This window comes from Ochlerotatus camptorhynchus, unplaced genomic scaffold, assembly GCF_037179485.1.
Source record: "Ochlerotatus camptorhynchus isolate MF236.1 unplaced genomic scaffold, CSIRO-AGI_Acam_v1.1 ptg000372l, whole genome shotgun sequence".
Classification (NCBI taxonomy): domain Eukaryota; kingdom Metazoa; phylum Arthropoda; class Insecta; order Diptera; family Culicidae; genus Ochlerotatus; species Ochlerotatus camptorhynchus.
Window position 1 is genome coordinate 710488 of NW_027040860.1, and position 26212 is coordinate 736699.

Here is a 26212-nt window from a genome sequence, read left to right on the forward strand (position 1 = left end):
GGGACTGTTATGCGTAGAATTTCAACATGGGATAATTAGGCTTGATGTTGTTTTTATACAAACCCAGAACAAATTATATGTTTTTTTTCTATTTTCATTCCAAAGTCTACCTAAAAAAAGTACTGTTTTATGAACAAAAGTGAAAAACATCCAAAAGTGAAAAACATCCAAAAGTAACATGGGACAGATATGCGTAGAACGGCAGTTAAGGTTGTTTAGTTCACTAGACTTGAAGTAAACTAAATAAAAATCATTAGAAATCCCGCTGCGCGAATCGCCAGGACAGGATTTCATTTTCATTTTGATTACTTGGAGTGGCACAACTCCAAGTAATTTTGCCAGTTTATCTTTGTTTTGATCCAGGGATTCACCACTGGGCAGTTCTTTCATGGCAACCTTGAACACACGTTCAGTTTTGGTGTAGTAAATAAAAAAAAATTGTGCTGCTTCTCAGTAAGATAATTGAGAAGACATTTGAATCCGTCCAAGGTTTCAGCCAATACACGGCATTCACCCCGACGTCCAATTTGTAGTGAAAACTTAACTTTCACGAAGCTAAAAAGTTCCATGCGAAAAGCATGGAAATCGGAAGTGGGGGAATCTTTTCCTTCTTGGCATTAAGCCGGGAAAGTTTACTAGAATTTTTCTTGGATGATGGATCATTCTCATCATCGGTGAGCAAATCAAATTGATTACTCAAATTAATTTCATCAGAAGGGGATCAAGAGTTTGCCCCTTTATTTTGCGCTTAGGCGCCATGGCGGCAGTAAATTTGTATCCAAATCAACTTCCAAGCAGATTACTATAAGAATCTGAAGGATCGAAGAGGAATTTTCCAAATCGATATCCAAGAAGGATTACCTCGGGTAGGAGTCCAAACAAGAATCTAAGGGGAATAAGAGTTGAACAAGGTAGAAATTTTACCAGGAAGCTCAGCATGCATTCGAGCTTTCTGGTATGGGGGAGAGCGTCAGGTCACTATAAAAAAAAATTGAAAGTGTGTATGTTATGCCAATATCCATTTGATAAAGGTGATACATACATGCCGGGCTTACTGTGAATGAAAGTGACCTCGGAATGGACGTGAATTAACAGGCTGTGTGAAATGTGTTGCTGGATCTGCACTTGGTTAGGTTAGGTTATCTTTATTAGCGAGACTTTCAGCCAGAGGCTGGTTCATCTCTCCTCTACAATAGGGTTATCACCTTCTAACTCCCGGCCTAAAGTTGTCTTCAATTACCGCAAACGAGAAATTGTAGGTAGCTCTCTTTTATGATACCACTGTTGGCCAGTGGATGTAAGATTGAATACACATACACACACATAGACTTACTTCGAGTGTTAGCTTAGCTTAGCTTAGCTTAGCTTAGTCTGACTGCACGTATCGATAGTTGCACTCCGTGATTGATCTGAACCAGTGAAATTGTACAAAGAATCAACTGAATGGGGCTTGGTAGTAACCTGCCATTCTCAGTGTACATGTTCCAGTGACTCCTACCTTTAAAGATCAATAACGTCACCGGCCACGTCCTTGCAATCAGGTGGGAGAGGGAAGGAATGTTAGCGTGTGACTTTTGTTGTTTTGGGACCGTGTTTACCTCTGCATCCCACAAAAGTCACAGGAAGGAGGTTTTGTTAGTGGGTTAGGTTCGTTGGATCAGGATTCACCTTGATAAGTGATGCGATCTTTTGTTTTGTGTAGTTATTTATAAGTGTTTTCGATTTATGCTCTAAACAGCCGGCTGTCTAGAGATGTAGATCATTATTAGATGTGTGTATACCGATTTAAACCAACAATAAGGATACTGTTGGGGCCCCTCACAAAGTGTGATGATGGTTTATTTTATTTTATCAATGACCAAAATAATTAATTATAAGCGGTTTGAACCGATTTAAACCAACAGCAAGGATGCTGTTGGGGCCACTCACAAAGTGTGATGGTGGTTTACTTGATTGAATATAAAATAATTATTAGAACCGATTTGACCCGATTTAGACCAACGGCAAGGATACTGTTGGGGCCACTCACAAAGTGTGATGGTGGTTTATTTAGTTCGGAAGAAAATGAATATGTATACTTCTTTTTTTTATGTAATAGAACGAATTTGTACTGATTCAAACCAAAAGCAAGGGTTCTATTGGGGCAACTCACAAAGTGCGATGGTGGTTTATACTATAAGGGCATAAAACAAAATCAAGAGCAATTTCGGTTTCCATAGCTTCCTAGACACTCGGCCGCAAAATAATCTTATCCGACGGAAACGTCTCGATCATCGCTGCACAATGGTTTATTATAGCATTTATAAAGTAAATTTGAATACCTTATTGTTTATTTATTATCCATTTTGACTTGACTTGGTACCGTTCAGTTTTATGATGACAAAGTTGCCTGGAGAAAAGTGACAGTTCAAAATGTTTCGGAAGGGAGTCAGCTAGTGTCGTCCAAGTTCAAGTGCGGAAAAAATGCCATTTAAAGTGGTACAAACAATTGAAAGATGCGAAACATGCCTAACCGTAATTCTTTCTGGTTGGAAAGAAGCTGGAATCCTACACTGGCCGGAAAAAAACGCGGTAGCGAAACTCTCTCAAGACGAGTTCTCCATGCCAAACCCAATGTGAGAACGTATCAATTGAGTGAAAAAAAGAGAGTTCAAGACTCGCTTGGAGGCTGAAGCAGAATCGGAACAGATGTAGCCAGTTTCGGATACGGAGGCGAACGAAGGGAATAATCCACCACCGTCAAAGAAAGTTTGCCCCGAAGTCTACAAGTCCCCCAGTCGGAAGGGAAACACAATAAGAGACTTTAACGAAGTTTTCCTTATTCCTGGGCAGGAGGTTGACACCTGTGAAGCTGACTGTAAAATCCAGAATCAGATGAGATTATAATATATGCGACACAAATTCACTTTTTTATAGGGGAACATGTGATGTGAATAGAACCCACCATCAGTGCAAGGATTACATATGACTGCAGATACTTCACTGGTTGTAAAGTTCTGCCTGATGGTTTGTTGCAGCTGGGTGAATCAACTTCATTGAAGACCTTTGGAAGACAAACGACAAGATGTACGTCTATCAACACGTGACAAGGGACTGGCAAATCCACGAACACTTGTCCAGTCTACAAATCCATTGAAACCCTTAGGCTGCCCCCCCCCCCAAACCCAACATATAATAATGTTTGATTGATGAAACGTATTCAAAAAAGGTATATTTAGAAAGAACAATCTTCAACTGGAACGTACTCACCAAATCAATACATCCGGGAGCGCATTCTCGATGCTTAATTTTCTCTAGTCATTTTTAAACAATTCCTCCTCCAGCGAATCCAAACACACAATAACTAAATATCACTTTTCTTCTTCATGTCACTCTGTGCACAAAAGCAATGCACACCGCAAAAACCTAATAATAGATCAGCGCGGTCGAGTCACACTGTCAACAAAGGGAGCGAGAGCACACCAGGCACCAAAGCAACAGGGGAAAAACATCAGCACAAATCATTCTAAATAGAATTATCGCGTCCGGGACATAAAACTATTCAAAAGCGAGCACCGAAAAACTACACGGCAGCACAAAGATAGCCCGAGCTCTAAAAAAAAGCACGCAGCGGAGCAAAAACACACAACCGTTCTCGGACGCTTCTCAAAGCGGACCTCCATAGACTTACTTCGAGTGTTAATTAAAAAGTTATTGGATTGAAAATAATTAATGAATGCTCACAGCCTTTACTCTCCTAAAGAAACCATACGGCTAAAACGTAAATTAAAAAGTTACAGGTATCTTTAGTGTCTACTTTATAAAACAAACAGCATTTATTCCGGAAAATGCTCCAACGATGTCCAACTGTCTTCTTTCTGTATCCAGGTGCCGGAGGCACAGTTGTCAAGTTCACCGGAATGTGAATCAAGTAAATGTAAAATCAAGGCCATTGATGTAGCGCGTGTTCCAGTGTGGCTTCTGCCATTGCCCCTTTGACGGAGAAATGCAAAAGCTGAACTAATAGGCTACAGCTGCTGAAATTGCTTAGCCCGAAGCTATTTGCTCTCGGTTGGACATCAACGGTGTGATAAAATTGCTCACTATATCTCTCTGCTATACAACTGCAGAACATGTTGCTGATGCTAACGGTGCTGAAAGGATAACATCTAGCTTAGAATGCCAGAGGAAACAATCAACTTTGCGATATAGAAGTGCACTATCTATGCACAGCGCATAAGCCACCTGTTCGGTTACCGTTTGCAATTATCACACATCGAAAGATGGGAAAAAATTCTAATTACTATCCAACTGTGGTTTTGTACACAGCTCATTTACGCCTTGTATCTGATCGGACTAACAAATAATAGTCCGGAATAAAAAATTCTACTCAGGTAAAATCATTCACAACCGAGATCCAGTCCCTCGAACTTTTCTTTTACCTGGGTGAAACTTGAGCCGGTGCCAAAGTAGGATGGAAAATACGCAGAAAAACAGGCAGAAACAAGCTGGAAATACTTTTTGAAACAAGATCAACCGGTGACCTAACTAAATAGCCTGCGGGTTCGCTTTCTGCATCAAATTAAAAGTGAGCATTTCTCCCATTTTCCTTAGCCGACCCATTTCCTGGGTTGGTTTGGTTTTGGGATTGAGGGAGAAGGTGGTTTTCTGCTGTGACTCGAAAGGGACGGTTGTGCGGGTACCGTCGTAAGGTGCAAGGAACTGTACGCCGTTATGGCGTACATGTTCATAGGTACGAGCCCCAGAACCGAGCTAGCAAATATAGCGACGGCTCTCGCACCGGCATACATATAAAATTCCGGGACATTTGACCTAGACACAGAACAGGCGTCAGCATTGGCAGAATAGTGTCCAAAGAATCCGGAAAAGGTAACAAGGACATGGGAAAACCGGAATATGAGGGTACCGTTACCGCAACCGATGCCAACCAACCGGAACATTCAGGTCCATCAGGATTACAGTCGTTGGTTTTATCGATGAACCGAGTGCTGTTGGGTCGGTGGAAATGAGTTTGCCTGGAAGAATTTGAACGTAACTTAAATAATGAACATTTCCTTGCCTCTTGCATTCAAAACAATGCCGGATGAAATGGCTTGATGAAAATTCTGGACCGAGATTATCCCATGCAGTTAAGTAGTTGAAGCAGTGTTTGAATAGCAAAATTTGCAACACAAACGATGGAATTTCCCATAAGTCAAATTGAACAAACAATCTCAGAAGGGAAGTGCAATCCTTGTTGTCGTAGTTTTGTAATCCGAAAACATTGTATCATAATCTGGAACAGGAAAAAGCTTCCGAATACGGCACCGGAACGATGAACAATATCAAACATTCCACTTAATCTGCGCCACAACATAACTAATGATGAGAAGAACCCAGCCAACGGCCCCCATTGCCGTTCCATATCGTATGGTTATGCGATGAATGTCTGATATGAAATTTCCAAATTTGTTCAAGGCAGAAGACTGAGTGGTCCGGAACATACTTTTCCATAATCAAACCGTATTCGTGCAGCCCACACTCCGAATATGGACGGCAATTTGTGCGGTTAGCCTTTCCCGTCGGTTGTCAGGTTATGGGCTCGGTTGGCTCTTTGTTCTCCATTCGTCCCACATACCGAAGGAAAGGATGATACGGTGCCATGGTGTGGGAGGTAAGCCCATCAAGCAAGCAGTAGCTGATTGTTTAAACATGTGAATTTGCTTCGCTTACAGCGGTTTCGTTTTTGCCGAGGCATGTTCTTGCGGTGCTTGATGGGTGTCATTTTAAAGGACATTGTGAACCAATCCGGAATTTTAGGTATTCATTTTGTGGAATAGGTCTTGAAAATTGGGTTTTCTCAAGAAGCATACGGTAAGTAGTTAGGAGATTGGGCTGAACGTGGCTAAAATTAGTTTCTATGTTCACCGTAAACAGCATTTATCGACCGACGGAATATTGAGACAAGCAATATTGATTCTGCCAAACAGTGGTGCCAGATTTATGTCTCATCTCTTTGGGGACAATAGAACGTTTTACGCAGTGCTGTGGTTATGGATAGTGGCAAACCAAAAAAATGTTTTCAAAATAGACTATTAAATATTATCAGAGAAGTTTAGAGAAAAATTTTCAAATTGTAAAATTTGAAATGGTTTGCACCCTGACATGTTCAGGGAAAAAACGATCCATAGCGTAAAATTTGAAGTGGCTAGCACCCCTTACGTGGTGCTGGTGTAGTGGTAAGCGTGATTGCCTATCACCCCAAAAGGCCTTGGTTCAATTCAATTCCAGTCAGCCGCCGAGATTTTCTGAGGCATAAAATCTCTCATCACGCCTTCTTTCTGAAGGGAAGTAAAGCCGTTGGAAGTAAAGCACGGTCCATGAGTTTGATGGGTCGATGATAGGTAGGGTCCAGGTGTGGGAGCAGCCTCCCTGGCGTCTGTAAGATTGGTACTCAGTACGGAAAACAAATCAAAGGAAAAAATGGCTAACACTTCTGGTAAACATGTTCAGATAAAAAATAAAATCATTTAATTTGATGTGGCAGAGCCCTTGATATACATGTTGAGGGAAAGTTAAAAGAAGCATGTTAAATTTGAAATAACTTGCGCCCCTTATAAACATGTTACGTAAACAATGACTCAAAAATGGTAAATTTGAAGTGCCTCTGATATTAGGATAATTGTTGGAACTGTAGAGAAATTCCAAGAACTACTAGAAAAATTAGGTAACGTAAGTGAAAATTCGAGAACTTCTTGAAAATTAAGGAAACTTCAGATAGGTTTTGAGATTTTAATGGAAGTTTCATGAGCTTGAAACATCAAAAACATTAGAAAATTGGGGGAGCTTCAGGATAGATCAAAGAAATGCAATACAGTTCAATTATCTTCAGAAAAGTTGTGTCAACTTTTAAAAACCTCTGAAAAATTCAGATCTAGAGAAAATTATTGAAGTTTAGAGATCTTTACACTTCACGGAAGCTCCAAAAACATCATAAAAGTGTAGACATTCGGGCAAGTTTATAGATCTTGAAGAATTGGTCATTTTATTCCGACTTTTAGCCTTCAAGAAAAAGATTATCAATTTTATCACCAGGAACGTTTCGATTCAGAGGTTGAGTTCTTCAACAGAGTTAGTTTTAGATTAAGATCATAAAGTTGATTCAGCTGACCGATAGTCGGTACTGTTTTATATACTCTGAAGAAGGCCAAGTTCAAAGACCGAAACGTTGGACATAAAACATCCTAGCATTTTGATCTGCCGTTAAACTGCAAAGCCAATTATTTTAAGTTTTATGGCGAGCTGATACCAGACATGTTTACCCGTACCCTAGATTTAATGAGAGATATCTAAATTATGTATACATTCCAAAATTGAAATTATGGGCGCACCATAAAAGGGCATTGACGTAGCTAGACAATTTATCTGGAGGGGGCCTAGATAATTCTGGAGGAAGCCTGGCCCCCTGCCATCCCCATTAGCTACGCCAATGTAAAAAGGACGCACAAATGAAGCATCAGTGAGTAAGCAGCTCCAAATTTACTATGACTACACTAGTCATCATCATCAGACTCGTTGATTTACTGGTCCCGTATTCACATCATTGATAGTTCCGTTAGAATACGGCAGTGTGAAAATTGGTCAGAAGCTGAAATTGAGCGAAGGACCAGTGATGCTACAATACTAATCACATGCGCACTCCTTTGCCTAGCTCACTTGATGGCTGAGGGGAATGTGTGGTATTTCAAGCCAGTGAATTTGAGCAAACACCTCAAAATCCGCTCTCCCAAAAAGTGAGCTAGGAAAAGGAGTGCGTATTTTATTAGTATTGTCGCGTCAAAAGCCTTAGGATGTGTAAGTTGAGGATTAATGGCCGTTTCTTCAAGTACGTAGGGTAGGATGGTGCAAAACGCACCGTTTAAGCAAAATCGTCAATTGCTGGCGTATGGAAGCTAAAATCAAGAAGAAAGTAATGGTGTTTGGTTCATTACCATGTTTTCTACGAAGATCAAGTGATTTCGAACTATAGAACGATGCATTTTCATGATTTTTAAGGTATTTTATAAATTGGTTCCAATATGATAGCGGGGCAAAACGCCTGATTCATGGTGATCTGACGCCTGATGATTATTCCTTTATGTTACATCAGAAATAAGGTCGCAATAGAGTGTTAAGCTGTGATTCATTAAGTAAAACATCTAAAAAATATACGAAAAGTGAATTAGTTCAATTTTTGCGATATATGCTGTTAAAAGCTTAACTTGAAGTCGACAATTTTAACAACTGTATCATATTTTGCACAAAATGCTATTTTCTAAGGGAATCAGTAGGTCAAAATATGATTTTATGATCAAGAATCAATTGTGAAACCTCTAGTTGAAAACAAACACAATCCGTTACCCGGAAAATGCATCTGAGGAAAAGTTATCGCTGTTTTTCTATAAGTGGGCATTTTACCCCAGGGGTGCATTATGGGCTATTCTCCCTTACACTGCCCACACAAAGGGAGACCCGACGACGAGAAAGAAGCGTTCTATGCGCAGCTGGAGCAGGTGTACGACGGCTGTTCGCAACGGGACGTCAAAATCGTCATCGGCGACATGAACGCGCAGGTAGGACGGGAGGCAATGTAAATACCGGCAATCGGGCCAAACAGCCTGCATGCCGTATCGAACGACAACGGCCAACGATGCGTGAACTTTTCAGCCTCTTGAGGAATGGTAGTTCGAAGTACCTTTTTCCCCGCAAGAATATCCACAAAGCCACCTGAAGATCACGTGATCAACACAAAGAAAACCAAATCGATCACGTTCTAATCGACGGGAAATTCTTCTCCGACATTATCAAATTCTGCACGTACCACAGTGCGAACATAGATTCGGACAACTATCTAGTTGCAGTATGCATGCGCTCAAAACTCTCGATGGTGCATAACACCCGTCGAAGTCGAACGCCGCGACCCAACATTGAGCAACTACGGGACGCCGGAATTGCTCAGGACTACACGCAGCAGCTGGAAGTTGCACTACCTACAGAAGAGCAGCTTGGCGCAGCTTCTCTTGAAGATGGCTGGAGGGATATCCGTTCCGCCATAGGTAGTACTGCTGCAGTGGCACTAGGTACTGCAATCCCGGACCGAAGAAATGACTGGATTGACGGCGAATGCAAACTGTTAGTAGGGGAGAAGAATGCAGCACGGGCGAGAATGCTGCAACACCGCACGAGATTGAATGTGGAGCGATACAGACAAGCGCGGAACGGACAAAACTCGGTTTTCCGAAAGAAGAAGCGTCAGCAAGAAGACCGAGATCGCGAGGCGATGGAAAATCTTTACTGCGTAAACGACACACGGAAGTTGTACGAGAAGCTAAATAGTACGCGCAAAGGCTACGTGCCACAAGCCGATATGTGCAAGGACTTGGACGGTAACCTTCTCACGAACGAGTGTGAGGTGATTGAGAGGTGGAAGCAGTACTATGACGAGCACCTCAACGGTGAAGCAGAAGAAAACGAAGGTGGCACGGCAACATGCCTTGGAGCACGGGCAGAAGACGACAGGCCCCTATTCTTCAAGAAGTTGAGGAGGAGATCGGTCGGCTGAAGAACAACAAAGCAGCTGGTGTAGATCAACTACCAAGTGAGCTATTGAAATACGGTGGTGAAGCACTGGCTAGAGCACTGCACTGGGTAATTGCCAAGATTTGGGAGGAGGAGATATTACCGGAGGAGTGGATGGAAGGTGTCGTATGCCCAATCTACAAAAAGGACGACAAGTTGGATTGCTGCAACTACCGCGCGATCACACTGCTGAGCGCCGCCTACAAGGTACTCTCGCAAATTCTACACCGCCGCAAGAGAGGTGGGATTCACGGGTGTCCGTGCTACCACGGACCAAATTTTCGCGATTCGGTAGGTTCTGCAGAAATGCCGTAAATACAACGTGCCCACACATCATTTGTTCATCAATTTCAAATCCGCATGGCAGATTATGCGCGAGTACGGATTTCCGGATAAACTGACGCGATTGGTCAAGGCGATGATGGATCGATGAACGAGTGGCACGATCTTCAGGAAGTCCATCCAGCTTCTTGGCTTCGCAAATGACATTGACATTATGGCACGGAACTTTGAGACGATAGCTGAAGCTAGACTTGCAATCAACGCATCAAAGACAAAATACATGAAAGGAAGAGGTTCTAGAGAAGACAATGTTAGCCTCCCACCCCGAGTTCAGATTGACGGTGACGAAATCGAGGTGGTCGATGAGTTCGTGTATTTGGGCTCACTGGTGACCGCCGAAAATGATACCAGCAGAGAAATTCAAAGACGCATTATGGCAGGGAATCGTGCCTACTTTGGACTCCGGAGGACGCTCCGGTCGAATAAAATTCGCCGCCGCACGAAGTTGACTGTCTACAAGACGCTGATTAGACCGGTGGTGCTCTACGGCCACGAGACCTGTACTATGCTCGTGGAGGACCAACCTTGGTGTTTTCGAACGGAAGGTGTTGCGTACCATCTACGGTGGAGTGCAGATGGATGATGGAACGTGAAGGAGGTAAATGAACCACGAATTGCACCAGCTGCTGGTAGAACCATCCATCGTCCACATTGCAAAAATTGGGCGACTACGGTGGGCTTGGCACGTCGTAACAATGCCATACGACGACCCAGTGAAAATGGTTCTAGAGAGCGACCCAACAGGAACAAGGAGAAGTAGATCGACCAAGAAGAAGGTGACCTGCGGACCCTTCTAAGACTACGAGGCTGGCGAACTGTGGCCATGGATCGAGTAGAGTGGAGACGTCTTCTTCGGACAGCAGAGGACAACAAGCCTGATTGGTATGGTAAGCGTGATTACCTCTCACCCCAGCAGGCCTGGGTTCAATCCCAGTCGGCGCCGCCGGGATGTTCTGAGGCATCTCTGATCACGCCTTCCTTGGGAAGTAAAGCCGTTGGTCCCTGGTTCATGAGTTGATGGGTCGATAGGCAGGGTCCAGGTGTGGGAGCTGCCTTCCTGGCACGTCGGTAGCATTGGTGCTCAGCACGGAAAACAAGATCGACGGAAAAAACAAACCAAAGGAAAAAAAAAAAGCCTAATTGATAAGGTGAATAAGTCAATGGTCCTTAGCTCAATTTCAACTTCTGTTCAATTTTCACACTGCCGTACTCTAACGGAACTGTCAATATACACTCTTCTGAACTTTCTCTAGCTAATAAATTATCGCATTAAAGCTTCATGTTGATTTTAATTTAGTCTTTTCTCGCAAGTCTGTAAGCGTAAACTTCAGGTATGAAGTGACAAACACTTTGATTTAATGATATTTAGGTGTTTTTCGGTTACTTTGGCATAACAACATCATACCACCAAGTTCGCTAGTATACGAAATTAATCATCGTGGATCGCAATAAGCAAAAAATTGAACGTCTCTGCACCGCACTACATTTCAATTTTTGTATGTATTAAAAATGAGCAACACTAAACCTATGCCGAAAATAACGAAAACTATCTGCCCCCGCTGATGGCACCGAAAACAAACCTCCTTGCTTAAAGTTGATCTTTTGCGAGACCAAACGTCGTCCGGGCGTCTCACGCTAGGACGTGAAGATGGCAAATGGCCTCCGGAACGAGCCTCGGTTATGGCTAACGTAATTATTTAAAATTTATAAGAAACGGATACGAGTCAATCTTTTTCCACTCCGGTGGAAGGCGTGCTCTCCGGGCTTAATGTTTGTCTTTGCATCCTTTCGTGCTGTTTTCGAGAGAGAGAGAGAGAGAGAGTGTAGGACGACACGACGGAACACAGCAAAACATGGGTCCCAAAGCCATTTCGAGCAATCAGAATTTGTTGCTATTGACTTTCGTCGGAGTCCCTGGTGTGTGACTTTTGCCGTTCGCTCGACTTGGATTCTGTGTAGAGGTCGATAGAATTTTATGTTATGATTATTGTCCCCTTCAGCTTCACCATCTCTCGTCCCATTCGTTCACGTTGGACGAAATCAATGGAACCAATGGACATTTCAATTGCCAAGTTGACAGAGCTTATCCATCGTAAGAAAACTTTATTCCATCAGCTGACAGTGAGCGTGGCTTGGAAAACCCATCACAATGGATTGTCCATAATTCGCTGAAAATCCAGAGGGATCAATACCGGCTCGGTGCCGGAGAATTGGATTGACCTCAAGTTTATATTTCAAGACAAATCGTGAGGGACTTCCACCCGTCAGGGGAATTGAAGAAAATCCACTCAAAATGGATCGGTTTCACATCGGTAGGCTGTCAGCACCAGGGAGATTGAAGCAAACTTTCCAATTTTCCAAATCTCCCATCGTTGAATATTCAATTTAGCAAATAGCCTCGTCTATACAATTAACCATCTGAAAAGGCAGCCTCCCTCATTGTTCAAGTCGTGAAACGCACCATTCAATATCCTCGCAGCTATCGGTCGGGGCGTGCCTCACTCCTAGTCTGCTTTCATTCGAAGCGATTAAGGGTATGGCGACCCGCACGCTTCCACTCGCAGTCTCTCACTCTCTAACTGGAAAAATTGGAACACCCGCTAATGATGCTAATGTTGTCTGAAATTGCTAATTTTTCCGCAGGGCAAAAAAAAGGCGAAACGATCGGATTAAATTTAGAGCACTTCTGGCAAATGCCACCGTCATCGCTGTCCTCCCAGTAGAGATGGGGCGCAGATAGTATCCATACTTCCGCGAGCGACACTTGGCTAAATGGAAATGTAAACTTTAACAGCTTCACTACAGCCTTTAATGCGATGGATATTGGTTGCTGCACTGATGGGTGTGTGTGGGTGAGTGCTGCTCGCTTCGGGTCCCCACCAGCTAATGGCGATTGCGAGCAATGATATTACTTTGAACGATAGCAAAGTGGTTCTAAACAAATGGGGTGCTTCTCTGGTGTGTCGGAAACACTGGGAGAGGGCCTGGTGTTCTGTATCCACGGGATTTTCAAAGGAAAAAGAAAATACTGAAGTCATCGAATCGGATGTGGTTGAGTAATTAGTTTTCTTATGAGGCATGATTCACACTTTTTGGGACCAATAATTGGTAAACATATTAATGACACCTGGAGCAATCATGCCTTGCACTTAAAATGAACATAACTGCCAGTTAACCTGCCTTGTCAGAAGCAATTGAAAATTAAAAGAATTGCGATAGTTCATATTTTTTCACCTGTTACACCACAAAACAACATTGAATTGAAAACTCGCTGCAATAGAAAAATCAAAACAGCAGTTCGAGGAAAGATGACGAAAGAATTGAATTTTGAATCGACCTTCTCCGATTTGTTTGAAACTTTGTGAAATTGTTTGTTATGGGCAATGATTCACATTTTTGCTTAAATACAGCCATTTTGGAGCTTGTACAATTTTCTGAATTGTATCCGTTAAACGAAAACGAAAACGAAATTTCTGACCGAAATAACGTCTGAGACAATGTTAGCTTAGCTTAGCTTAGCTTAGTCTAACTACACGTATCGATAGTTGCACTCCGTGATTGATCTGAACCAGTGAAATTGTACAAAGAATCAACTGAATGGGGCTTGGTAGTAACCTGCCATTCTCAGTGTACATGTTCCAGTGACTCCTACCTTTAAAGATCAATAACGTCACCGGCCACGTCCTTGCAATCAGGTGGGAGAGGGAAGGAATGTTAGTGTGTGACTTTTGTTGTTTTGGGACCGTGTTTACCTCTGCATCCCACAAAAGTCACAGGAAGGAGGTTTTGTTAGTGGGTTAGGTTCGTTGGATCAGGATTCACCTTGATAAGTGATGCGATCTTTTGTTTTGTGTAGTTATTTATAAGTGTTTTCGATTTATGCTCTAAACAGCCGGCTGTCTAGAGATGTAGATCATTATTAGATGTGTGTATACCGATTTAAACCAACAATAAGGATACTGTTGGGGCCCCTCACAAAGTGTGATGATGGTTTATTTTATTTTATCAATGACCAAAATAATTAATTATAAGCGGTTTGAACCGATTTAAACCAACAGCAAGGATTATTATTTAGTTCGGAAGAAAATGAATATGTATACTTCTTTTTTTTATATAATAGAACGAATTTGTACTGATTCAAACCAAAAGCAAGGGTTCTATTGGGGCAACTCACAAAGTGCGATGGTGGTTTATTTAGTTCGGAAGAAAATGAATATGTATACTTCTTTTTTTTTATATATAATAGAACGAATTTGTACTGATTCAAACCAAAAGCAAGGGTTCTATTGGGGCAACTCACAAAGTGCGATGGTGGTTTATACTATAAGGGCATAAAACAAAATCAAGAGCCATTTCGGTTTCCATAGCTTCCTAGACACTCGGCCGCAAAATAATCTTATCCGACGGAAACGTCTCGATCATCGCGCGATTTACCGTATTGATTCAAATTCCGAACAGTGCGTTAAAATCATCCTTTGAAAAACACCTTTTTTACCTAAAATATTGCTGATCCGCTCAGAATGTATTTAAACTCACGACTTATCGTAATATGGACATCCTAAAAGAAAATTTTTCAAAATCCGTCCCATACAAAAACACAAGTGCTCAGAATTTGAGCGTGTTCGTAATATGAATCAGAACGGTACAAACTGTAAAAATACCATTATACTATACATACTGGTATCACGTATGCCCCATTCACATTCACTCAAGCATTTTGGGTTCATTCACACTCTTAGTCATAGAATAAAATTCACGTAAAGTTTCGAAGTGGTTCCGAGAATAAAGATGTCACAGCTCTTCACTTTAACCCGTAACGGTTCTCCCTTGAGGGGAAAAGCATTCCTACACTGTGCGCCGGCCGGCACTCACGCCGGTATGAAAGAAGCAACTAGAGCAAGTTTACTCTCTCACACCATCGCAAAACACGCCCGACCAGGACAGCGCACAGTGCAGTTAGATGAGCTCTTCTACCACTACCACGAAACACAATTTCGGCGCTCACACTTTCCCACTCCAGCAAAGATCGACCGTTTCTAATAAGAATTTCCAGTTGGGAGAAAGGATAGTAAAAATCAAGCACACTGAACGAAAACACCCGCAATACTTCGAATGATTATTGTATTGCTCGAGCCCTTTAACAATAAGCATTCGAATTTCGGATGATTTTCTTATGGTTGAATTCGTCGTCATATGATGAACATCCATATGACTGTCATCCAAATACAGGATGATTTTCGTTTGAAAATTAGCTATAAAACATACGGCACTCAGAGGACAAACATTTAAGAATAGTGTGACATGCAAGTGCTTCTAATTAGATTTATAATTTGATTATCTACAATTCCATACTGAATAGCCATAATAAGCCATTCCATTATGGGTACAAAAAATTTTCGTGGTGGAGAAAACCTCCTCCATCACGAAATAGCCAAACATTGCATTCAAAGTGTTTTTTTATGTTACTTCATACGCGAAGTTAACGATTTTCAGAGTTGGTTGGAAATGCTAACATGAAGCTTTAGTGTGATGATTTATTAGCTAGAGAATGATCTTTAGAAGAGTGTAGGTGGATAGTTCCGTTAGAGTAAAGGCAGTATGAAAATTGAATAGAAGTTGAAAATGAGCGAAGGGCCATTAAAGCGACAGTTTTCAAGATAGACGCACATTTTTGCCTAGCCCGTACGATGTACGCGGGGACTTGAAGTATGTCTCCAAGTCCACAGGCAAAAATGTGCGTCCCTCTTGTTGCTCATAAACTGACTGCGGCTGTGGAATAGTTCTAGCGACGTTTTCATCACTACCTAAAGCCCCACGTCGCGAGAGCATTTCCAGTCGATGGTGTGTTATAATGCAGTTCTTCTTTACCCAACTATTGTGTTGCTCCTCTCGTCATGACCAACGTGATCATCTCAGAGAGAAAGCAGTAGGGTGGTTGTTGCGTGCTGTAGCATTTCCAACCAACTCTGAAAATCGTTAACTTCGCGTATGAAGTAACATCTAACATCTGATAGCGATGCATATGCTTCCACCTCGTTTGTCAGCTCACATCAGCAAATGACGTTCGATAGAATTATTTACATCATCGTTTTGAATGATTTGCGTTATGGGGCTGAACCAATACCATATGCATTTCCATTTAGTATGACAGTCATTCTGCAGGGAGCATTACGCATTTCAACTGAAGCAACACTCTGGAGACGGTTGAATGGTGAATGTTCAACATTTTTCCCAACTGCCGGTGCGACAGGTCAGGAAATTCCAGGTGTTTGGAAAGAATTTGTTCTCTCAACTCGCGTTGGTTCACCTCCATTTTCGTTGAATCGAAAAACACGACTTCGAGTTTGACAGCATGTACACAATACACATCAATGAGAAAGTGTGCAAAATTTGATTGATTTTTACCCAATGGTAAAAAAGTTATGCCCTGTTGAATGTGTCGCAATAATTTCGTTTTCGCCCTTTAGATGTTAGATAAAAGCTTCTTTTATCAATCAGTGAGCTGAACATGCCTTGGAATGTCTTTACATGGCTTTGGGAATACAAAGAGAAAGTCGACGAATAGAATCTGTTAATGTTACTTGGGACCTAATGCAATGTTCAGCATGACATGTTGTCGTGACGGTAAGAAGCAATGAGCAAAGAGGGAGGGAGGAAGCGAAAATCTTCAAATGTTGCTGTATTCGTGAATAGCGGAAACGCAAATAGTGGCGTCATTTTAATATTTTACTCATTTAATGGGTAGTCCCAGTCTCCCTCGCAAATGCTTACTGTGTAGTCAATATAGAGTCTTTTATAGTCATTATTGTGTAAATTGCGGATACCGTGTATGAGATTTTACGGATTTTACCATAAAGGCTCACGCACATTAGATCCGGATCGGACGCATTGCGGCAAAGTGACAGCTAAATCTATTGTCTAACTGTCAAATGTACGTCAATGCAAAGCAAACGGATCTAATTTGGGTGGCCCTTAAGAGTAAAGATTTACAGAATTAACGAAAAGGGGAACTGTCAATTGTCAAGGTAATGCGCAATGAGTGTAAAAGGTGAGGCCAACAGAATGTACCCAAGTAACCAAAAGTTCTGATAAAAGGCTATTTATGGCTTAAGCACCTTGGTTGAAGGTGGTCTATAGAATGCTAAGCAGCCTCATTTTTAATTCGTTATAAGAACTTGAAAGTTCCGGTACCATAATTGAAGAGCATTCTAAGCAGCCTCTGGCGGAACTTGAACGGAACTTTTAGAAAATAAATTTAATAAGGTTTTTGTCCTCTTCGCACTTTTATGAAAGTTATTTCTAAAGGCAGGTATTAATGTGTATTGATTTATCAACATTAGTATTAGTAATGGAGCTGTTTGAAGAATTAAACCCAGTCCTTCTGCGTGAGAGTCTCAGCACGAACCACTACGTCATCTGAAATATATTAAATTGAGCTGTTGTCCCGCCTATTGTTGGAGTTTTCTGGGCCAGCTGACTGACTTGAGTACGAAATACAACACCTTGATGAATTTAAATTGATGTTTGCCCACATCGTATTCAATCACACTTGTGGCGCAGTGGTTAGCAATCGTAGATCACATGCCGAATACAGGAGTTCGAATCCAGGAAATTACTTTTTATTTTTTTTTTTTTTTTTGATGGAATGTTGTATTAATATAAGACTTATGATTTATTCGGGCCACTGATTATTTCATATTTACGTACATTAAATTTTGTTACAAAAAAGATTTGTGCGGATTGCTTCATGTGGCTTGAAAGTTCTGTCGGAACTTTATTTGAACTTTATGGAACTTGGAAGTGTTGTATGCGGAACTTTTTTTTACTTGGGTGTCGTCTTTTTTGTTCCTCCGCTGTTTAAAAGGTTGACGAAGTTTGCTGTTTACAGCTCATTCGATAATACGGCCGTTCTTTTTTCGACTAGCTCTACAGGGTATTTTCAAAGGATATTTTCGCTAGTATTTTAAAGTCGATCAAAAGTCGATTTACAGAGTGGGGTTTTCCCACTTTTTTGGCCATAAATTCAGAAAAACTATACGTTTCGGTATCAAAATTAGACTGTAAACAGTTGGGTGGCAGGTCATTGCGTAACAAATCGGCAAACAATGTCATCTTTTTTAATACTAACAAAATACTATTTTACTGTGTAAAGCAAGGTGAGGAATTTGTTAAAGCTAGCTATATAATTATAAATAAAGAACGTAAATGGAGTTCAGGAGTACTTAGAAGACATATCATTATAAACCACGTTAGAATTATGTTAATAAAATTGACTAACCCCTTGATCCCCTTACTCATTTTACAGCTGGTATATTCAATTTGAAAGTTTGATGGCCTTGAATACTACTTGGAATCATTGAAATGTGGTTCCAGCTGAGATTCATATTAGTTTTCATAATAGGCACTCAAATCCAATCGAGTTTTGTATGAGTCAAAAAAGTTACACGTGGACAAAATTTTGGGACGCTCTAAAACTTTAAAATAGGGTGCCTTCCATTAATTTTGGCTAAAAAAATATTTTATGAAATTATGGACCTATGTGGTAAGCGTGATTCCTAAGGTAAGAATTACCTCTCACCCAGAAGTCCTTCGGAAGGGAAGTAAGCTTAAAGTAAGCCGGTTGTGATAAATAGCATATTTTTATCGATGGGGCCAATCTAAGATCTATAGATCTATAAACAATAGAGCCATTTCCCCTACCTGATATCAAAACCTACAAAAGCTTCAAACATCATTTTATGGAATTCTGTTAAAGAAAATTAGAGGCAAATTAATGTGAACTAATGCATGAAATAAATGTAAATGATTTGCCATGCCTGGATACGCGTGTATAAATTAACTGCAAAATTGATATAGACTATCCTCAGTACCTCCTACAGTACCCTTTCAATAAATAATAATTTCCACTAAAAATGTGTCAATTGCCGGACCCTGTACATTACCGTAATCATTGTTATATCCTGTAGCTATCTTTTTCAACGGTATTCCACTGCTCTTACACAACCGACGAAACTGCACTGCTGAAGTCAGTTTCATTACGAAACTCATTTTTCCGCCCAATGTTTGATTTCGGAACCTATTTTTTTTCCACATTTTCCGCTGGTCACTGTATGCCGCGCTAGATTTGTTTGCCCTAGCAGGGAGAGCAAACATTAATCTAGAAATGAGTTATATCCTTCTCGAACGGAACAGTGCTCTGGATGTGAAAAATGCCAAAGTCTTCTTCGAGCATGATATCACCGACTATGTTTTTATTCAAGTGCATACGAAAAAAATACCATTGATCCGACCAGTTGCAGCGAACTACTTTGATCAAGTGCCTAGTTGGTAGTTCAATTTTTTCCCCCAACGCCGGTTGCCCCGTTTGGATCGGCCGGCAATCAGTTGAAAATACAATCGCGCCTTCCTTTTCTAATAAATTTCCATTTTGGCCGTTGCCATACCAACCGAATGACGTCAACTTTCACTGGAAACTGAATTTGAATCCTGCCAACTGCAACACCATCGCACCACCACCACCACCACCTCAGCACGCTGGTTAGAAGTTGACATCCTGGCTTTTCCATCAAATATATTTCATACATATATTTGTTTTATCGTTTTTGCTATCATATCCTAGGAAATGCATTCATTCAGCGATTTGCACACAAATGAAAAATGCAGGACACGTCACGGTCTGACGGTTGAAATTTGCTCTCTTAGTGGCAAGCAGTGTACACCTATAATACCGATTGCGCTCGGCGGGTGCTGTCGAATTTGTTTTTAAATATAGGTCCAGTTAGACACAGTGAACGAAAATTCGTGAGCTCCGAGTGCTGCAATTGCCATCGAAGGTGGATGCTTTTTCCTTTGGCTGCTTCGATTGCAGAATATCCACCCAGGCGAATTGTTGTCGATGTCGTTGGTGATGGCAGCTGAGAGGAGGAATTTCCGCGTACGCGTCGTCGTCGGTCGTCGGTCGTCGTCGCTTGACAAATGATGAAAATAGATTGCAGTGGGAAAACGTTGCGCTGAATTTAAATCGGACATTATGTTGATGTTGTTTTTGGAATCCAGGGTACCTACTATCAGGATAAGAAGGGATAGAGTGTGTGGGGAGACGGCAATAATAATAGTGGATTGCTTTTTCTTTCACTTTCTGCGTCGCTCTCAAGGATTCCAAGTTGGCGGCGCCATTAGCGGGGAAGAGTTTTTATATTTTTTTTTATCTGGTTCTGAGTTTCAATTTCCACTCGTGAGTTGCAGAAGTTTTCATTTCGATTCAATGGTTTTCATAAGCTGAATCGATCTGTTTGCTTTCGGTGTTGTTTTCGTGGCTATGGAACTTTTAGATGTATTGGCATTTACCTTGTTATAATCGCAAAAAAAATCGTGGATGATCAGCATTATACGTACCTGTAATGATAAATAAAAAAATGTTAGTTTAACTCGTTTAAAACAATAAGACTTGCGCGAATGGAATACGCTAGTCAAAACACATAAAACAAAAGCCCCATCTTAACATTGCAATTCATGTGTAATACACATAATATCTTAAATTGACAAACTGCCAAGCAAGATCCTCAAAGCTATCCTGTTAACGTGTGAAGCTGCTTGGGGTACTCGATATCCTTTTTTTTTTTCTTCAACACAGACGAAAGTTGTGATTAAATTAATCCCAAACTACTACCGGCTTCAACGACATTATTTGGGAGACTAGTCAGGTGAAGAGAATCGATCTAAGCAGAAGGACGATTTGAAATGATCACCGAGAAATAGTCACAGAAATCGGGATTAGGATGTAGTGGTATTATTGACAGTGATTAGTTTCAAGCCTAAGAACCATTTTTAACCACACTGAAAATATTTTTTCGTTTATTTTCTCACGCTCCTTTCGTAAAAATGGGTTTCGTATATAAAGCATATTTTTCGCTAATTGTGCGAATTATTCGTATTGCATTGCGTTAGGTACAATACTATCATAACGCATTATTCGTATAATACATGAACTGAATTTCGTATGGTAGTAAACACGAGGATCATCCGTGAATTCGTGAACATCACCAAACCTACGAAAACCATGCGTACACATAGCTAGTATGGACGAATGCCATTCGTGACAATTACGAAATCATTCGTTCTTGTACTAATTGTATTCGTTTGTGGTGTGAATGTTTAAGTACAATGACAGCCAGAATAAAACATAATATTTGTGAGTGAAAAGTGAGATAAGTTACTCGATTCGTTTGGCATTAGCATGTGGAACTGTGGCGGTGTGGTGTTGGATATTTTTTTTTTGCTTTATTATAGAGACTTTCAGTCTGTGTTGGATATTATTGGACCGATTCCCATTGTCCAAGTGCCCATAATACTCAGCAACTGCTACCAAATAAACAGATTGTCAAACAACAAGGTAATACGTAACATGGAGGAGCAGACATTCATCAACCTGAGAATCTTATCGTATACGAGCTGACGATATCAGCCGCGACGCTGACGGTTTGTTTTACTTGCTGGAGATCTACATGACGGATGCGTTCTACCATTACTATGTTGCCATCCAAGAGTTCAAGAACTATAGCTGGAACGAGTAGTTTATGGTCCTAGGAGTTGGTAAGTAATTAACTTTCGTTTTGAAATTCGTTATGGAACTAATCTTTTATTTTATTTTATCCACAGCATGTCGATTGCTTCCCAAATCAAAAGGCGGCCGATTTGGTGCGTGTTTTATGAAGTGAATATCCGGACTCCAACCTGGACGGAATTTTGAGCGGGGGCACTTTCGACAGAATTAATCGCCTAGGTCAACCTACATCGGCGTCATCGGTTTGGGATACTTTTCAAGGACGATTCTGCGGCCGAGGAGCTTCCGGTCGACTTTCTTCTGGAGGTTCAAGGTATCTCGACCAAAGTGGGTCTGGTTCATCGGTGGTCACGATATGGGTTTTGCCTTAGGCTGCTGTTTTCAGATATCAGTGCATATGAGAATGTAGTTTACCATTATAAATACATTTTGTATTCCAAAAAAGATTATTTTATTTATCAATGAAATTTTCGTACAATCTACAATCTACACGAATGTTTCGTATTATTTTCAATCGATCGATGTTTTCTCACGAATAACTTGTATTTATTTTATGAAACATTCGTAGCGCGTATAGCAGTGCTTCGTAAAATATAAGAATATTACGCAGTAAATGATTTTGAGAATTTGAACGAAACCTGCGTCATAGATATTACGAATGTATTTCGTTGCAGATAACAACGAATGAATTCGTCAAACAAACGAATGCATTCGTTCAATAAATGAAATTTTATTTTCAGTGCAAAAAGGTCATATTTATAAATGGTACCGGAACGCTAACTGTATTGAGCCCGAGCATGATTGACCGCCTATGGTTGCTACTCTGTTCTTGCCAGATCAGCTGTAATTACACAGAGAACCAATAGACGATTCTTGGGACTAGCAATCATCCTCAATGTGTAAAAACTGGTGATCTCAAACTAGGCAATATCAGCGCCGGCCGCGCACGAACACAGGTCAAGAAAGGAATGGGCAGGAATGTGTTGACGTGATACTCACTTTGATGAAAGCCGAGAAATTCTCTGCACTTCCACGAGGAAACACTGTGATGTTGGGTAAGAGGGTAGGGTTTGTAGCAGGGTTCATTTTGGTAAACGATAAGCTGAATTGATGTCCCAACGATAGGGAGGGGTTACTGTATAAATAAATAAAAAGGAATGATCTCACCAAAATAACCAAGTGGAGCTGCACCAACAGGAACTGGTCTCCTCGTAGACTTTCTTCGACCCATCGCAGGTATCTCCTTCAAACACAGACGTCAAAATTCTAGATTCATCTCGTCGATGTATAATTAATAAAATATAACAAAATACAAACAACCTCGATTTTAGTCACTAAATTTCATTAAACTCTAGCTATAGGAGAAATGGATGTAATGTCGGCCTAAATCCCCCTTATTTGGGCCTATACATAAATTCAGTAATCGCCTAAATTTTCAATAGTGATCAAACATATCCATTAGTACCGTCCCAATGCCGCGTTCATTTAGATAAAATTGATAAATAGCAGATTTTTAGCAATGGCTCCAATCTTAGATCCATAGGCCAACGTTAGAGCCATTTCCCCTATTTGAATATTATTTTAATTGCATGGTATGATTGAACTCAACTTTTCCTATTTAATAAATCCACAATTTAAGTTGTAACCAACGGGTTCCAATCCTTTCCAGATAGACCCGAAGACTTAAAAAAAGAAACATGTTTTGTTTCGCTCTTTTTCTCCCTTCAAGCAACCATTCCAATGGAGTCCCATGGTCCATTGTTCAATACAGGCGAATGTTGTTGCCGACCGACAACAGGTTGCTTTTCCAATGCTAGTTATGTAGCCACGCACAGTGGGACGAATTCAAAAAAAGTGGGACATGGCTATTTGCGACGAAACTATTGAGTATAGCTTTTTGTTGACTCTTAGAATTTTTCTTTAATTTTTAAGTACTTTATTTAAGTAGTGAAATTTTTTGGTTAAGTACCACTCAGATAAAAAAAAATAACTTTTTTATGTCTTGTTAAATTTGATGAACACCAATGGAAACATTGAAGATGAAGTCTTTTTAAGAAACTTTGTCCAAGGTGTAAACTTTCTATCTCTCAATTGGACGAAGTTATAGGGTGAAAATGGACTACAAACGGTAGTACCCCCTTCAAAAACGTTTTTTCCCCATAACTTTTTTCTTTGAATTTTCTCATTTATAAAATATTGTATAAAGTTGTAAGTGCTTAGAAAATGCACATTTTTGTAGAAGACAATAAATCGCTATCTCTTTGTTGAAAGGATTTACGCCAGTGTTAACATTTTTTTAAACTATCTTTAAGGGGGTTACCTTGCAGGTTAGCAGGTATTAGCAGCTAAAAACAACGTCATTTCATTCAGCAACTTATACCCTACTGTTTAATATACAATTCATAGGGGGATCCAAGGGGATGCATAATAAATTTTCAAAAAATGTACATCAATGTTTTGTTACGTTTTGCTGTTTTCATGAAGATTTTTCCAAGTATGTACATATATGAAGACAAAAAACGTGTTGCTTACTGTTAATTATGACAAAAGAAATCATTATGGTGCACATTTGCTCTAGCTATCAAAAGTAAACGGAAATTAAGCAGGTGATAAAACATTTATTCAAACTCTTTTGATTCTTGTTTGGTTACAATTTTTATTACAGTTGATACTTCTCTTCCCAATCTTCATCGCTGGATGAACATGGCATCTCGTTCTTTAAAATACTCGGTTCGTTCAAAAACTTCAATGCATCTCCTCTGAATGGAATGCTTTTCCTTCTTGGAATCTTTCGCATTGATGAAATCAATGGGTCTGACGACATCATCAGTCGGCTTAAAATGTCTTGATTTGTGGCTACACTGTTGAATACAACAACAAAACATAAAGCTTAATTATGATTAGAAAATATAAAAAAGTACATATCTGTACCGTGAACATTTCCTTGCCCGATGTTCTCGAAAGTTTTTGATGTCCTTATTTCGACATTATTAAGGTTCTTCTGATAGAGTACCAACAGGAAGAATAGAAGCTCTTATAATGTCTGCGCCGCGAATCAGGAAAATTCTAGAATTCGTTAGTGTCAACATCAATTACGGGATTAAACGCAAATAAGTTCAAATAAATGTGTTACCACCTGCTGTATTGTCATTTAATATTGATAGCTAGTGCAAATGTTCACCATAATGATTTCTTTTGTTATAATTAACAGTAAGCAACACGTTTTTTGCCTTCATATATGTACATTATAGTGATGCAAAATTTGAAATTTTCACTCCACAATACTTAAAAGATTTCAAATCGGATCCTGACTATCCTCTCAAAATTTGAACCCATTTTGTGAGAAACTGAGATGGCACAAACCATTTGAAGTTTGTATAGGAATTACTATGGTAAAACCAAGATTTTTGTTCATGTCTACCTAATAAATCACCATGTCGGTCTGCTTGAAAAATTTTCAATTGTTCTTGTAGGAAATTTTCCCAGCTACAACTTTGTTGAAAACCACTTTTTGATTAAATGCAAGGATCGAAAGTAATCAATGGTTCAATGCGCTAATGTCTTATGATCATGCTAAATCAACTGCTCAGCAGGCAACATTTGTGTTTCTGGGGCGTTGAATAGGACACAAAAATCATGGCTACTATGTCACACTGCAAAATACAGTGTTGCTTACAGAGCAGCGGCTTGATCATGTCATAAGTTTACCAATCTCCTAAATAATTAATAACTTTTTCCTGTCTCGCTTTACATAGAAATAATCTTCGGCAAAGTTGTAGCTGAGAAAATTTTCTATAAGAATGGCCACGGCTGGATTATCGGGTCCTGATGAATGCTACCGTGTAACATAAAAAAACATTTATTGGGCAAACTGAATTATTAAACTATTTGAATTATACAAACAGATTTATTTTACTACTAAAAACCCCAACAGAAATTAAAACAATTGCTGATAAAAGATGGTGGTGGATGCCACAAGTAAATTTACTTTTAACCGTTATATGATCGACAAAAAAAACACCTTTAGGAGCTGGACAAGGGTACCTGAGTACCCACAAATTGAAATATTTGCTACTGCGGCCAATTTGGAATCTTTTGGCACCATAGGATTCAGAAACTTATCCTCTTTCTGAACATTTCCAAAAATATGCATCCAAAATAGTCTTGTTCCCGGAAATCTGGATTTCCTGTATAATGTTCCAGAACTAAGCATTTTCTTGCCACTTTTGCTAGAATTTCGATGGAATCGATATCAAAATATCAGACTCTCCTGCAAGTAACACTTTCAGCTTACTGGAGGACCAGTTTAAGGTTTCTCCCCGGAACGGCCATTTCGGCGCAGGTTCCCGTAGTGCCTCTAGTGGCCATTGAAGTTGTTTGGAAGGATGTTCCTACAATATGGGTATCAAAATCCTTGAATTTTCAGCAGTAGACTGTTCATCGTATTTTCGTGGCTATCTGACAGATTGTCCCCGGAATGGGCTTGGATAGAATGCTCTTTATTTTTTTTTTAATTTAAAAAAGAAATTTTTCTCATTATTTGTTAGTATCTGACAAAATTTCTATGGAACGGCCGTTTTAGAACAAGCGAATAATCGAGAAGTGGTGAAAAATTTAGAATGAAAACTCATGCAATTTTTATTTTTTGAGTTTTCTTGGGGTTCAGTCTCTCTGGGGGCATAAACGTTGTGGATTAATGTTGTATGGAGT

The 26212-nt window shown here is 40.2% G+C and overlaps 1 protein-coding gene across 1 annotated transcript in view; it reads right to left on the reverse strand.

Annotated features, from left to right (window-relative positions):
* The window catches only part of LOC135710239 (neural-cadherin-like), a 1396020-nt gene that overhangs the window by 661128 nt on the left and 708680 nt on the right, over nucleotides 1-26212 (reverse strand). The gene's annotated exons all lie outside the window — the stretch shown is intronic.